Source organism: Propithecus coquereli, unplaced genomic scaffold, assembly GCF_000956105.1.
Source record: "Propithecus coquereli isolate 6110/MARCELLA unplaced genomic scaffold, Pcoq_1.0 Scaffold41, whole genome shotgun sequence".
Taxonomy (NCBI): domain Eukaryota; kingdom Metazoa; phylum Chordata; class Mammalia; order Primates; family Indriidae; genus Propithecus; species Propithecus coquereli.
In genome coordinates this window covers 6,181,827-6,198,490 of record NW_012149841.1, presented here as the reverse complement: position 1 = coordinate 6,198,490, position 16,664 = coordinate 6,181,827, and the positions used below count along the sequence as shown (strand labels likewise).

Below are 16,664 nucleotides of genomic sequence, written 5' to 3'. Positions count from 1 at the left end.
ACCCCTATAAGCCGCACAACTCTGCACAGAGATTGTGCTCAATAAATGTTCCTTGTACCAAATATAATTGCATTGAATAATTGCATTAAGTGGTACTGAAATCCCTGGAGCCATCCTTTGGGTTAATATTGCCTCGCTTTTATAAAATTCCTGAATTAATGGAGCTGAGGAATGAAGTTCTTCCTGAAGGACCAAGGTCCTCGAGCAAGAAGCCTCCTGGGCTCTCGGTCTCCAGGGCACCTGGAAGTCTGGCATGGCTCAAGCTTCCTCGCCCGGACTAGTGCTCTCCCCTGCTAAGGTTTAACTCAAGGCCCACTGCCTCCAGGGAGCGCTCTCCACTACACTCTTCCTCCTCCTAGCTTCTTTCTGATTCCTGTATCCAACTCTGAGTACCGAACACTCTCAGCTTTAATTAAAATTTACTGTATTTTTCTCCTCAAATGTACAGCTATGGGGATCAATTTTTTTCTCTCCTTCTTCCTAGCGCTACCCAGAGCAACATCTCATGCTTAGTAGGTTCCCAAATTAACACTGACGAATTCACATTAGCTTGCCCAGCATCTAGTCAGATGCTGAAGTGACTCTACTTCTAGACTTACCCCAGAATCTCACACCTCCCTGGCACAACTCAGGGTACATCCTCTATTTTGCTAAATATATAACCGAACACAAAGGGCCGACATGCCACCTCTGAGCTGCTACTCCTTTCTATCCTTGGGCTATAAACAATAGGCGATCCTATTTCCCGCCACCCTGTTATAGTCTCCAAACCTCAGCCAGCTGAAGTTCGGTTCTGCACCCAGCACAGGGAGAGGCCCAGCTCCACTGCACCTGTGCACAGAGTTCCCTGAAATCCAGGCAGCCCCTGCACCACACACCCATGTGAGTGGCTAGGGAAATGACAGGAACTCACAGTACTCCCAGGTTCTTTAAATGATTCTGCCGCAATGCAGCTCTCAGCCTGCTCACTGTCTAGGAAACGACAGCTCAGCAGTTAGTGGTGTGGAAGGAAAGGCTGAGAGGCTGCAGAGAGCAGAGCAGAATCGCTGCAGCAGTCCTGCTGCTCCCTGCCTTGGGCTCTTAATGATTGAGACACTGACAATGCTAATCACAGCAGAGGCGGGGGGAGTACCACTTGCTAAACGAATCATTCTTGGAAATCATGCCAAATCATTGCTAAAAAGTTTCCCAGCCATTTCTACAAAGGCTATTGTCTGGTGGAACCTTGTTGGTTCGGTTACTCCCTGGCAGGAAGAACTGAAAGCACACATCCAGTGCAGCTGAGCTGTGTCTGAAACTCCAACAAGAACCAGACCCCAGGAAAACAGAGCTGGTGCTTAGCTGCAGGAGGCCAGTTTATAAACTATCTCTAAAAACCTTTCCCTCCCCTTTCCTAATCCCCATCCCAAATTATTTCCTGCATCAAGATACTTCAGGGCCCTCCTCCTTCCCCAGAAGAAAACTCGCTTTCACTGAAGGATGTCCATAATTGTCAGTTAAGGTCCCAAGTGGCCCATACTTCCCTGGCCCCATCCCACACCCTGAGAAGAGATGTACTGAGCCTCACCTCTTTAGCACAGGATGGAAGTCTGTCACCCATGGGAAAGAGACTGCGGGCCTGGGTGAACAAACTGGAGTCCGTCTATGTCCTGGTGCTCCCTCCCAGCCCTTTGGGTCCCTGGATTGCGGCCCCGTTTACCCTTACCCTGAGGACAACACAGCTTCTGTCTATTTCCAGGTTTTTCTACAATGTGATAGTTTTTTACTTCTATAGTCATTTCTTGGCCATTTAAAGTTTTTTCTTTCTTTTTTTCTGGTTATGCAGACATTTATTGGACATATATTATAATCAAAAGCCCAATCAGCACAGGGAAGTCAGAATGATAGTTCATCATAAGCCAGAACTAAAACAACAATCTGAGGTGTGCCAGAGCCCACAAGCATGGGAGAGCCCCCAGGCCCCTTGGCAAAGTCTCGAAGTAGAACCTGAGTGCCCAGAGCAGGACTCTGAGACCTCTAATTCCAGGATTGAGTGGCTTACAGTGACCGCACACCTCATTTTTAATTCATACTTAAATAACATGATACAGCTTTCCGATGAACTGGATACAGGCCTGAAAAGATAACCATTTCAAGGGGAGCAGAGTGAGGTCAGCACAGAGCCAGGTCATGGGCCCAAATGAAGGTCACATGGTTATTAGAGGAACAGTTGGAGATTAGCTGGGCATGGGGCATCCTCACCCCTGCTCAATGCAGCCATCTCATACCGGCTAACAAGAAATTAACCTTTGAGCTGGATCTGCAGGGATGATAGGAGTTCACCAGGCAGAAGAGGGAGAAGTAACATAGAACATTCTAGAAAAGGTACCAGGATTGAGAGTGTAGGTTGTGATCTGGACACAGTGAGGCTGGAACACAGAGGGCACAGTTTCTGCATTCCCACTGCTTGGAAGTGCATTGTTGATTTGATTAGAAATTACTGAAGCAGCCTGTACTTTTCCCTTGTAATAAGTCTCATAGTTTGTAATTACATATTTGCAAAATTTGTTGACATTTGTCCCCCCCTCCACCTCCACCCCATCCTAATGTGACTCCAGAAAGGCAGAAATCCCAACTGTTTGGCTCACCGTTGTATTCTCAGCACCCAACCCAGGACTTAGTGCCTCACTAAAGAGACCTCACTAAATATTTGACAAGGAATAAATGAATGAATGAATTGTAACTGGAGTGGGACCAGCTCTGTCAGATCGCTCGTTGCTACATATTAATAAAGCATGGTTATTTGTATGTGACTGAGCTAAGTTAGGTATCAATTCATATTAAAAGTCCATCAACTGTGCACACAGTATTAAGTCTGTCATATTTGAAAATAACTAGTTTGTGGATTGGCTTCCCCATTTCCCTCTTCTTTAGGATGAGAGACATTTACAATATATATGCATTTTTTAATTTTAGATAAAAGACAACTTCTTCGAAGTGTATAATAAATCTCACCAATGTGCACTAAAAGTAATAAAAGGCTGATTGTTCTGGGGAACACAGTAAAGGATGTTGAAGGTCAGTCACTACCTTGAGTATGCTTTGTCCCAAAATTTTAGTAGGTTTATTAATTTGGAAAGGCCAAGAGAATCAATAGATGCTCTCAGTATACCTTAGAGTATAAGAGCAAATTCTCTCCTTCTCCCAAGACAAATCTGCATTACAATAGGTTGGCCCAGGGAAAGGTGAGTAAATAAACCAAGCCTGACTTCCACTGGTCTTCTCCTTAGCTTTCCAGGCTCTGCCCTGCATGCTCCTTACCTGGATCTGTGCACCGAAAGCCGAGAGTGTTTTTAACTGAGTTTCCTCACCCTCCACACTCAGTTTGCGTAATGTGCTATGGAGGCTGGTCTCTGCCAGAGACATCAACGGCATCCAGGGAGATAACACAGCCCCATTCTCAGAGACCTCCCCTGACTACTGAAAGCTTTCCATAGCTTCACATCTCCCAGGGGTGTAGGGAGCAGCGCTACTCGTCTGTTACGGTCTTTCTGGTTCTATTTAGCAATCTCAATAGAGCCTCTCAGCAGGACCAGCCATGCTAACCAAAGTCCAGAGAGCCCTTGCTATTCAATGCTCCCATTTTGCAGGTGAGGAAAGTAAGTCCTGAAGAGGTTAACTGACACATTAAGGTACCAAAGGAGAATCAGAACTCACATCCCTGCCCTTGAGCACATACCGCTTCTATCCTCCTCCTTCACATTTTCTCCTGCAGTAGCATCCCCTTCTCAAAATTTCTACCGCTGCCCTCCCTTGTAGTTTTCCACTGTCATCATCATTCCACAGTGTTCACACCCTTCCTGTGCTCTCAATGCTTTGTGCACATCATCCCTGCAGCCCCCACTGACAGGCTTTTCTCCACACCTGTATAAAATTTATCATCACGAAAACACCTGCTCGAACCCTTCCCCCTGGGAAAACCCTCCCAGCATGCTCAGGCCCAGATTGCCCTATCTTAGCACTTAAAATATGGACCCTTCCTTGGCACTTTGCATGTTCTTTCTTCATTTCTTATACTGTTATCATTTGTCAAGGAAAATGCTTCTTCCCCACTCCTGATGAATTCTTCCATACCAAGGAGCCTAACTATTGATGTCTCTCTACCCCTTACTTGCTTCATCTCAGAGTAAAGCAAGAAAGAATAAATTTGTGATTGTAGTCTCAGCTCCTCTCCCTTCTTCATGCAAACAAGCTCTTCCACAAAGAGAAATCCCTTTCTGTTCCATGGGGACAGAGGTACCACATGGCTAAGAATGTAAGTCTCATCGTGGACTTCAGTGTCAAGCAGCTCACTGAGATCTATGCTAAGCTGTGTGGTCTTCAATCTAGCCATTATCTACTGGAAATAAAGATAATCAATTGCCCTATATGCATTCAATTGGACATATTTCTCAATTGGTCCAGCGCTCAGAAGGCTAGGGAGTCCCTCCTGATGCCACAGCATTCTATATGGATATTTAAGTCTTGCTCTATCATTTAATCTACTACTTTGTATATTTGTCTGTTCAGCTCTAGTATGAACTCCTCAGGGGCAGGAATGATGGAGTACAATTTTTCCTATCCCCCAGAGCACTCCGTTCAAAGCTTTGTACGTAGCAGGTGCTCAATCCATTTCTATTCAATGAAATATTTGTTGAAAAACTCTGATACCTCCCAGCAAGCAAGTAATTATCCTTAAAGTGTTTTCACCATAATTCTACCACATATAAAGATCTGTAACCAAGGAAACATCTTTCCCATTCTAGCTAAAACAGATCCTTTTGGTTTTAAAAATCTCCTTCCCTAACTGCTTCTCCTCCTTCATCATTTTTCAGATTCTCTCTTTGCCTAGTGGAAATTTTTTTTAAAGCACTAATAAGGTCTTGCAGAAGGAGCAGAGGCAGCTGAAGTATGGTGGTTCTGATCACTCTTCCGCCCTCTTCTCATTCATACTCCCTAATAAGATATGCTTTCTTTTAGACAGTGTCACCTAAGGCTGGGAGAGCCGAGAATTCAAATTTTTTCTACCAGCAGACCCAATGTCTCCCTCCCTGGCCTGAGTGAGCTTCAGACAATCCATAGCTTCTCAGTTACAGCATTTCTAGGTTTTTATCTCATCCTGCTCTAACCCATGCTCTGTGACTGGACGCTGGTTCTCTTGCCCCTCTGCGCACCTGGTCATCCAGAGCCGTGTTTCTGAGTCGCCTGGCCTTGAGTGTTGTACCTGCTGACCGTGATTCTCTTCTGCACTGCTCCTTCTGAGGATTTGCCCCACTCCCCAGCACCACAATCCTGCTAGTGACATGTTACCAAACTTCACCTAATTTTGTCAGGCCTTTGGGGCTCATGTGTAGGACCTCTGAGCAGTGTCCACTAGGCCCTTCCTTCATAAACTATTAAACTATTTCCCCGGCTCCCAGCTGACACCTGAGGCACTTCCTCCTGTTCATCCTTTTTCCTAACCACAACCAATTTCATGACATTCTGAGTCTGCCAAAGCTAGTTGAGAATCTCCCGTGGATAAGACTAAGGAGCAAAAGAGAAAAGGAACCTTTAAGATGCTCCAGTCTGACCCAGTTCCTCCCTCTTCGTTTTGTAGATGAAGATGCCAAGACACACGGAGGTTAAATGAGTTGCCAAAGTGAGCAGAAGCCGAACCCAGGACTGAATCTCAAATCTCCTGACAACCAATTTTATACTCCAATATTCTTAAAGAAATAGAAAAATAACACAATGGCAGATTTCGATTTACCACTACTGTATAAAAGAGGACTGCCAAAAATGATACTGATTTCTCACAAACCAATGCTTTAAATCCAAGGTATTTGCAAATTGAATATTGATTTTCAGTGGTTCTTATGAGATGGATATTAAACTATAACATGCAACATGTCTGAATGTTCTTCTATTCTAAAAGACCAACAATTCAGTCTTTTAATAGCTGATGGTTACAGTAAGAGAAATTCTAGACGCCTCCAAGGTCCTATATTCCACTAGGAATATAAATAGCAGTTATAGAACTTAAAGAAAAAGGATTTCACCATGACATTAATGGAAAAAATATGCAACAAAATAGCATCAAGCCAATTTAATAAAATGTATACTGCTAAAAAATCATCTAAATTCTTAAACTTCAAAAAAAATGTAATGGGTTCATGAAAATAAAACAAATACTATCTCCACCATAATTAAATCATTTGAATTTATACAAAGAAGAGTATATCGCCCTCCAAATTTCTTGAAATATTCTCTATTTGTGATGACAAATTTTAAGATTTATACATTTATCAACATTATGTAAGCGGAAAAGTATCCCTAAGTTCAAAAATATATTTACATTAAGAACACTCCATTTTTTCCTGCAAATTTCCCACCATCAAATCATAAACTGTGCAAATTAGTTTCAATCAATTCAGCTCTGTGTTTTTAGCAATAAAAGACACTTGAAATGCCCACATGTTTATTAAAATTTGCCCCATAAATTTCATATCGATAGGTAATGTTTCAATTCCCAGTTGTAACTGTTAATACCTGCTTTGTATTCGACAGAGAGAGAGAGGCATAAAGAGACATTTATTATCCATGAATTTGTGCTCTCAGATTGAAACACAGCCATCCAAATCCTGAAAATAATTGTAAACTGCTCCATCTAAGCTCCTTGTCTTCCTGAAATGGTGGATCATGGCAGCACTGTTAAGCAGTGACTGGGAACTGGTGCTTTGTCGGCACTGGGGGGAAATGGGGTAGCTGAATCACTTGGAAAGTGTACAGAAATTTATCAGGTCAGTGCTCATAATGCAAAGGGCTCTCTGCATGCTAACGGAGGAGCTTGGCACACAGCCCATCTCAACTATCGAAACAATGAGATACAATTTCCTACTTGATCCACTCACTGAACAAGGTAAAAGTGGTCCAGGACTCTGTAGAAGGTACATTTTTAAGGCGGAATATTTAAAATCTCCTGCATTTGCATTTGAATTTTAAGAGTTTAACCTTGCCAGTTATTGCTTCTTCAACAACTGCAGATAGAATGATAAGAGTGTCTGGCTCTGTTTTGAGTACTTTAGATTGCATGAATATATTTAGTCCTCATTTATTCCTCAGATGAGAAAACTGAGTCACAGAGAAGCTGAGAAATTTGCTCAAGACAAGTCGCAGAATTCAAATTTCAGCTAAGGCAGTCTGACTCCAGACCTCTTGTTCGCAGCATGCGATACGATATAGGCTAATCCTTAAGGAAAGGTACAAAAGACTTCTCAGGGAAAATGACACTTCAGAACAACCTCCTCAGAGTCTCAGGACCCTCATACATGTTTTCCCAACAAAATATGCTGTTTCTCAGTCTTCATATCTGTAAAATGGAAAGAATAACTATTCTGCTTTCCTTTATAGGTAGTTATAAGATTCACAGAACATTATGTATTTCTCTTCGGCAAGTGCAAAACATTGAAGAGACTAGGAAATTAGTGATTTTGCCTATTACAGCTGCTTGTCAGATCGGTTTCCCTACTGGAGCGATTGCCACTTAGTTTGCAGTTACTGAGAGAGCGAATGCACTTTTATCCACTCCCATAAACAAAGAACACTAAGAGTAGTCTGTTTTCAGTTGATGGAGACAAAGGATGCCTTCACTGTCATGGGAATGTCAACTCCTCATTTCTGTGTCACAATTTAGTTCCCAAGAACCACTCACAATCCTGTAGGATCTCATGCTGATTTATTCCACTAAACACATTATATTGATGGGACATACAGCAGGAGGCTGCTGAAGAAACAAAAGTGTACTGTTTGGTCAACTTTGTCAGAGAAAGAGGCAAGATATTCACATATGGATATTCTACTTACATCAATTTTCCAAGTGATTTGACTTTTCACTTGGTAAATTGAGAACTGGCAGCTCCAGAAGAAGCCCAGGCCAACAGAAGATATTCAGGCTGGTCTTTAGTGTTGGTGGCTCTGACATATGCCCTGTGCTCCATCCACTGGAGCAAAGGTCCCTTCAGTTTTGGAGCACAACCATATGCCCTTCTACAGTTAAGCAAACTTCTTTTGAAACATAATTCCCGACTTACTGCTAAGCTTGGAGGAAGACCGAACTCACGACCATGAGAACATTGGCCCTCCTCACCCATGAATTTGCAAACATTTCAACAGGACATTGGATTGCCACAGGGTGTGAAACCAATACCAAGATTGAGGGGACCACCCTTGCTCACACCTGAGTCACACAGAAAACAGGACCTCTATGAAGTGACTTGTTCACTAGACTCCTGTTCATTTTCTAAGCATATTTTTTTATATTTTTGCCCATTTGTCGCTTAAATAAGAAAGCATGAAAATCTCTGTTCAGCATTCTGTTGAAACTACAGGGTAACCTCAATCACATGATACATCACTCTCTTTCTCTGAAACTTGAGCTTTCTGTCCTGCAATTGAGTTTTCTTTGCAGCTGCATTATCTCTTTAAAATCAGGATCATCATCTGCTCACTGCAGATGAGAACAATGTTATTAAACACTCTTTGGTGGATTTTAAAAAGAAGCACACACTTTCTTCTTGGAATTAGACTGCAAGCCAAAACCCCGTGTCATATCATTACGAAAATTCCTGTGAAGCCCTCTTAAATATGACACTGCAGAAGCAGGAGCTAATGGCAATTACTGTTTAATGGTGTTGAGTTCAGTTCCATTGCAAAGAACACCCTCCAGAAATTATATCCCCAGCAAGGCGCAGTGTTTCAACCCACTACCATTTATAGCTAAATAATATAGTGAAATTAAAATTGTTAAATGACCAAAGCAGCAAGCACAAGCATCTTAATAATCTGGTTTTTTTGTCTGTTTGTTCATTTGTTATTTAATCTTGGTATGTTTTACTTATTCACTGCCTAACACAAGGAGAAAATGTGACCAACTTCATAGCCTGAAGATTCTATTATTGATATTACTAGTAGCATATAGCATAATTATGAAAATTCAAGATGTATAAGCCTAAGTATGAATCCTGGCAACTTCCTGGCTGGATGATGTGGAGAAAGTTACCTAACCTCTTTGAATTTCAGGGATGGCTTATATTTTAAATGAGATAATGTATTTTCAATGTTTGCCCCAGCACCAGATAACAACAAAGCTGTTAACAAAGGATACCTGCTGTTATTGCCCTCTGTGGCTACCCTACTAGCAAAGCTGCCTTCTGAGACAGCCTAAAATAGTTCAGTTTAAAGTAGGAATGAGAAAAAGCGCTCAGCCTGGTGGGAAGGACTAAAACATCACGATGGTGATTAGCATGCATTCTCCCCCTGTTTATTTCCCTAGAGAGATCTAAAAAGTTCTTTTGTAGCTAGTGGTCAATCCCACATAACAAAAAGATGGAGCTATATTAAGGAGACTTAGAACCTTCCAGGAAGAAGGAGAAAATCTGAGCCATTGAAACCTAGCTGCCGAAATAGCAAGCAAGCCAGCTGGTAGGAGAGGAGGAAGTAAGGGGAAGTCAAGAAATTATACACACTGTGAAAATCTAACGTGCTTGTGTGTGGTCACAGTCTAGAGAAGAGTTACCAGTCTCTTCTGTGCTCTTCTTAATCACCTGGTTTGACAAAGAGAACCTTTGTCCCGGAGGATGCTATAAAAAGATCCAGAGAATGAATGTTCTACCACGGCTGTGTGATGACTTTTTGTCTGGAGGCAGTGGTCAAAGAACACACTCTATACCAGAATCAAGTCTATTTTCAGGGACAAAACTTAGTGAGCTCCAAAAGCCTCCAAATATTTTTCTGGGAGAAACAAACAGAATTGGAGGTATGCTTCACCAGCTAGGTGGAGACAGATATGCACACTGTTATTTGGGGAGGCGATGCTATAAGTTACATCCTTAAGTTTGTGGTAACCAGTGTGAGCAGCATTTTTCTCCTTCCAAATAAAATAATAGCAGGTAACGTTTACTGAGCACTGATTATATGCCAAGTACAAAACCCTTTAAAGAAACGGGATAGAATTTGATTCAGAGTGAGCCTCGTCGCAGCACAGTGAGCTCTCCCAGAGCCTCTGCAGTAATTCTGTTTTCTCCTGTCAGATGTCAGTACATGGGAACGCTGTTCAGCATCTCCCAGGGCCGGAAGCAGACAGGAAGGATTCTGCAGCTCTACCCTCACAACAGCCTCCAGTTTTTAAAATAAATTTCAGATTATTCTTTCCCGAACTAAGAGTTCTCTGATACCAAGCCAGCAGACATCTTTCTATTCCACTGCAATCATTACCTCGACTCTGCTCTTTGCTGTGCTGCAGCATTAGCGTCAGCAAGCTCTGAGCAATTGAAAGTCGTGAAGAGATTGTCATTTTGCCCCATGGACTTGCTCCTCTTTGCAATACTGACAGCTGACCTCAGTCCCAGTTATAATTAATGATAACTTGGTAGTGGTTTCATATATATAGCACATTTCATCTCCAGATTCAAAACACTTTGCAAAAAGTCTCTCCCAGTAGGATGGAAAGATTTTAGAAGACAGAGAGGGTAAGTTGCATGCCCAATAAACAGTAATGAAAGAAAAAATAAAAGAAATTATATCCTTCTGAACTTAAGCCACTGTTTTTATTCATGGAGTCACAATGCCTCCCCAAGAAGGAAGAGGCATGAAAGTAGTGTGTGTGGAAGCTCCCAGCACAGAGCGCAGATGGGAAGAATTGCATTACTCCTCTTTTCTTAGGCCTTGCAAAGTCTATTTGTGGCTTCCAAATAGATGCATTATTCAAGTGGAACTACTATTATTCTAGTTATTGATCAAGGATCTTAAAAAACTCTTAGAGAGCTGTTACTACTTCCAGGTTTTGTGGTTTATTTATAAAACAAGCAGTTTGGTCATCCTTTCAAGATCAACAATAATTAGGCATATAGACTTATTGTGTGTGTTTCAACTGGCAGAAAGTTCAGGGCCTGTGCTGTTATAGGCCCACAAAATTGCAATGACCCCAAACTCTCCTTCTTTCTCAGTCTCCATCAATGTGTTCCCCAAGATGGAGAAGATACTCTTAGGGCTATTTAGGACAACTTCTGACTCAGCCCTTTTAGCATAGAGAGAGGCCAAAGAGTTCAGTGGAAAAAGCCCTGAACTCAACAGAGCTGACTTCAAGCCCTGGCTTAGATCTGGCCTTCTGTGGTACAGGTGTCTTTAACCTTCCAGTGGGCTGTCTTCTGGAGGTGGGATGAAAGTCCTCTTCTAGCTTAGCACCTAAGGACTATTATGCATATTAGATCACCAGAATAAGAATGTGTCAAGCTGTTTCAAGGAAAGTGATAGTTACCATAAACAACTTAAAATGTTTGGTAAAGATTAATGGGATAAATTTTACTGAGCACATAGTATGTCCAAAGCATTGGGTACCAAGAAGGAAATAAAAGCTTGAAGCACAGTTGCTGTCATTCTGTATCTCAGAGGCTTGCTTTAGATAATAGACCAGCAAAGCACACCCCAAAAAATAAATGAAAACCAACTTATGCTGTGTGGCATGCAAATGAATAGAGACCTAAATGCTGTAGGAGATGTGTGAGGAAGAGAGGACTCAGAAGGTCAAGAAGGGTTTACAGAATTTTAAAGATGATAAAGAAGAAAAAGGGGAGGCCGGGCGCAGTGGCTCACGCCTGTAATCCTAGCACTCTGGGAGGCCGAGGCGGGTGGATCGTTTGAGCTCAGGAGTTCGAGACCAGCCTGAGAAAGAGCGAGACCCTGTCTCTACCAAAAAGTCAGAAGAAATTACTTGGACAGCTAAAAATATATAGAAAAAATTAGCTGGGCATGGTGATGCATGCCTGTAGTCCCAGCTACTCGGGAGGCTGAGGCAGGAGGATCACTCAAGCCCAGGAATTCGAGGTTGCTGTGAGCAAGGCTGATGCCATGGCACTCTAGCCCGGGCAACAGAGTAAAACTCTGTCTCACAAAAAAAAAAAGAAGAAGAAGAAAAAGGGGAAAGACAGGAAGAATATTCAAGCAGCACTGAGGTTTTAGGAAAACATAGGGTTCCCCGGGGGCAGTTATAGACCATTTCTCTGAAACAGCAGACAGTTTGCACCGAAAAAAAAAAAAATGTAAAAATGTAAACAGAAAAGAGAGAGATGAAAGGCCTAGAATGCCACATCATGATTCAGGCTCTACTGCATACACAAATAAAACCCAGTGAGAAGAAATAATGGCAAGGAAAACCTCCCATTTGTGATATAAATAAATAAATGTAGGGGAAGTATTTATCAATAAATATCCAAAATCTCCTAAACAAAATGATACGAAACACTCTCAAGGGCACAAAAGTAGACTCGTATAAACAGAAAGATCACCTGTGTTCTTGAGTGGGAAGACTCAACAAAAAGATGCCAATTCTCACTAAATCAGTTTATAAATGCAATGTGATTCCAGTAAAAAATATTTATGTATCATTTTTTCTGAAGGTAGAAAGGTTAATTATAAAGTTTCTTACTAAAAATAGTAATAAGCAATAATAGCCAGGATATCTCTGAAAACAAAGAGCAATGGGATGGAATAGGGGTGGTTAGCCCTACCACCTAGTGAAACAAATCCTCTAAAAGTAAAAAAACATAGTATGGGTAAATGGATTCACAAACAAATCAATAAAACAGAGTTCAATATTTAGAAATAGAATCAATTGCATATGGATATTTAATAATTGCAAATAGTTGCAAATCAGTGGAAGAAAGAAAAATGCTTAACAAGAGATTTTGGGGTAGTTGGATTTATATGACAAAAAGATAAAACTGGATCATTTCTCACACCACACACCAGGAAAAATGCCAATGGATAAGATATTTAAATGTAAAAATTAAAAATATGCAACTACTAGAAGAAATAATGGGAAAATCCTCGAAAACCTGGAAGAGGACAAACTTAAAGAAGCAATAAAGGAAGAGATTAATAAATACGATAAATAAACCTTTTAACTATTACGGTAAAAATAAATCATAAGCAAAGTGAAACAAATGATAAGCTGGAAAAAAAATAGTTGCAACTTATATGAAGAAAAAGGTCGGTGTCTCTAAAACAGAGATTGTCTAATAGAAGAAATACTCCAATAACCCTATAGGGAAAAAAGGAAGAGATAAGAATATAGGCTTAGAAAAAGAAATGCAAAAATCCCTTTAACATGAACATACGCTCAACATCATTCGTAATAAGAGAGCTACAGATTAAAGCTACAGAGATATTATTCTCATGGTCATGTTGTCAAAACTTTTAACATCTAATGATATATTCTGTTGGTAAGGCTTTTGGACAATTTCTTATACATTGACATCGGTGAAATGCCAAAGAGTGTAACCCCTAAAGAACAGAATTAAGCAACAGGTAGTAAAATTACATATACTTTTACCATTTGAGTCAGCAATCTCATATGAAGAATTGTAACACAATTTAACAATGACACTCCTCCCCAAAAAAGACATAGTCATGAAGCTATTCATTGTGTTATTATTTTTAATAGCCAAAAGAGTGAAAACAACTCAAATGTCCATTCAACAGAAGATTGGTTGAATAAACTGTAGGACATTTACTTAAACACTGGAGAACTACCAGCTGTAGGAAGGAACAAGGATCCTCTCTAATACTGCTATGCTGTTTTATGGAATCATGTAAACGTTTTACAAAACTGTAAAACAAAGTTATTCAAAAGATGAAGTAATTCTTGAGAGTTGTAAACAAAATGAAACAAATGAACTTAATTGTGTATCAAGTTACTGGTTTAACCGCACAGAGAAGTTATTTCAAGTAACTTGAAAGCGCAGCCACTTGGCTGTATATCCCTAGAGGGATATATTCTAACAGTAAAAACAACTGCAAAGAAATCTTAATCAGTCTTTGGTATTCACATTTTGGTGATAATATCAATGTTGTTATTCTGAACTGCTGTATGTGTATGTAGAATAAAACAAGGGGACAATTATGTTGGTGATGTTGGGAGTAAAATTTTTGCCATGGGAAAAGGGAGACATAAGTGTAGAACCAGAGCAGTTAAGTAAAAACCCTATAATAATAATTTCAGCTAGAGGTATCAGTATAAATTGATGAAGCATTTTCTTTTAAAAATATACATTTCCTACTTCTATACACTAAAAAAATCTAGAAATGATGACCAATTAAATACCAATTGCACCCTTATTCCCTAGATCGTCTCCATTTGGTATTTTCCACCAGCACAAACCATGGTACTTACAAAAAATTGCTGCTTCTAGATCTGGGACGATAAATGTACCATGCTTTTCAGTTCTGAAAATCAAGAAAGTTATAAAAGTTTGCTGGAGTTGTATCAAAATAATTCAAAAGCCAACTTACAGAAGCTCTCAACTAACCAAAGATAGGACAATTGGAGCATCAAAATCAATTAATATATTTGTAAGATTTAAAGCCTTAATATATGTTTTCAAATTATTCTAAAAATAAAAATTAAAAACCAACTCATTGATCACCACTGGAGAATGCTAGGACACCCAACACATAATTTACAAAACTATGAACTAAATGCAGAGAAAAAGCATTTGTTCTGCCTTTCCTTATAATCTATCCCTCAGGGTAACCAAAGAGTTGATTATAGAAAGTTATTCTTTGTAAAGGAATTACATTGATTGATAAATTATAACACCACTTCACAACCTCTAATGAAACAATGGATCAAAGTAATGATCACCAACAGCTCCTGAAGCCAATAGGCGAAAAGCTGATGAGGAATTTTATAATGGATGGATTAATCTTAACATCACAAAAAGAAAGCAACCAGGCATTGGATTCCACTTGAGGTAACAAAATATAAAGTCCTTGGAGGAATGGCAGTGATCACATGTCAGCTGCTGGGAAGAACTGGATTCTCGTTTCAGGTCACCATCAGAAAAGCTAAGTTTGCTGTACAGCAAGGATCAGGAGATCTGATCCTGATTGCAGAGCCATCCCTGATTAAAGAATCTTGGATTGTGTCTCCCACTTCATCCTTCCAGACTGTCCCAGAAGATCTGTAAGATTCCATCTGGAAATCACTAGAAGTTCTTGGAAGGGAAAGAAGGAAGATTGTTGGTTGGAATAAAAACAGGGTTGAATGAGTTCCAGAAAGCAGAGATCTCAAACTCGTGGACAGCAATCTGCAGAAGAAGACAACTTCAAAAAACCAACTAGAAGCAACATGCAGAGAAGATAAGAGGGGCGTCCTCAGGAAAGAAGACAGATAGTCCACAGCAGAAAAATCTTGAGCCAGCTCTCCCAGGAAGATGGGGGGTGTTGCTCTGCAGGGAACCCCCCTTCAGGATCTGTGAGGAAGACAAGAAATAATAAGCAGAAGACTCCTAGAAACAGAGATGGTGGCAGTACCAGTGAAGCACCCAGCCCCCTCAAAAGGGCCCAGGTAGCCCCCACTTTTGAAAGTGAAGAGGCATTTAAGAATAGAATGGAAGTTAAAGTGAAGATTCCTGAATTAAACCATGGCTTGTTGAGGACTGGTATTCAGTTACCAGGCAGAAGCAGCTGTTTCAACTCCTTGCTAGGAAAAATGTAGATGCCATTCTTGAAGAGCATGCAAATTGCAAGAAATCACAGGGCAATGTTGATAATAAGGAATATGCGGTTAACAAAGTCATGGCAGGAATAAAAGAATATTTCAATATGATGTTGAGCACTCAGCTGCTCTACAAGTTTGAGAGGCCACAGTATGCCAAAAATCCTCCTCAGCCCCTGATGCACTGATGTCCCAGATTTATGGAGCACCATGCCTACTGAAATTATTTGTAAGAATCAGAGCAATGTTGGGCTATATGTCCCTTAGAAGAGCCTTGCATTATTGTTGGACTATTTGCATGATTTCCTAAAATATGTGACAAAGAATTCTGCATCTCTGTTTACTGCCTGTGATTACAAGTGGCTTCTACTGAGAACCACTGCAAAGCCCTGTGAAGGTCTACTGACCACTCACTGTTATCTGTCTGATATCTGTAAACAATTTTTGTTCTTAGTCCTTTTCTTGTATAATTGATGTTCTTTAAAATTGTTAATGTGTAACAGGGTTTATGTTTCAGTTTGTTGTCTGTTCTGTTTTAAACAGAAAATAAAAGGAGTCTTGAAGCTCTTTTTCTCATTTCAAAGTTGCTACCAGTGTATTCAGTAATTAAACAAAGACAAAACATTCAGTAGAACATTTTATTGCCTAGTTGACAACATTGTTTGAATGCTAGTGGTTCTATCACTTTGACACTACACAATTTTCTAATGTGTGTTAATGCTACATGACAAAACACCAAGATGCCTAGTGCCAAAGGTTCAACTTAATGTATGTACCCTCAACCCATGTATTTGTGCTTTTTTTTTTTTTTTTATGATGCTTGAACTAAAACAGCCCATCCTCTGCAAGTTCATCTGTTATTCCTTAGGCATTCTATCTTTGCTCAAATTGTTGAAGGATGCTGATTTGTTTCATGCTTTTTGTATTTGAGTCTAATGCACATTCTAACATGATAGAGGCAATGAATTATTGTGTAGTCACGGTTTTCTGGAAAAGTTAACATTTTAGGAATTGTATTTCTAATCTTTCTTATAATTTGTTTCTAAATTTCAAAGCAAAAAATAATTAAAAAATAAAGTTCTCACCACTATGAAGTATTCTTGTCAAAAAT

At 40.2% G+C, this 16,664-nt stretch overlaps 1 pseudogene; it reads left to right on the top strand.

Annotated features, from left to right (window-relative positions):
- The first annotated feature begins 15,100 nt into the window (after nucleotides 1–15,100).
- LOC105817399 lies at nucleotides 15,101–15,948 on the top strand (annotated as a pseudogene).
- Nucleotides 15,949–16,664: the final 716 nt, after the last annotated feature.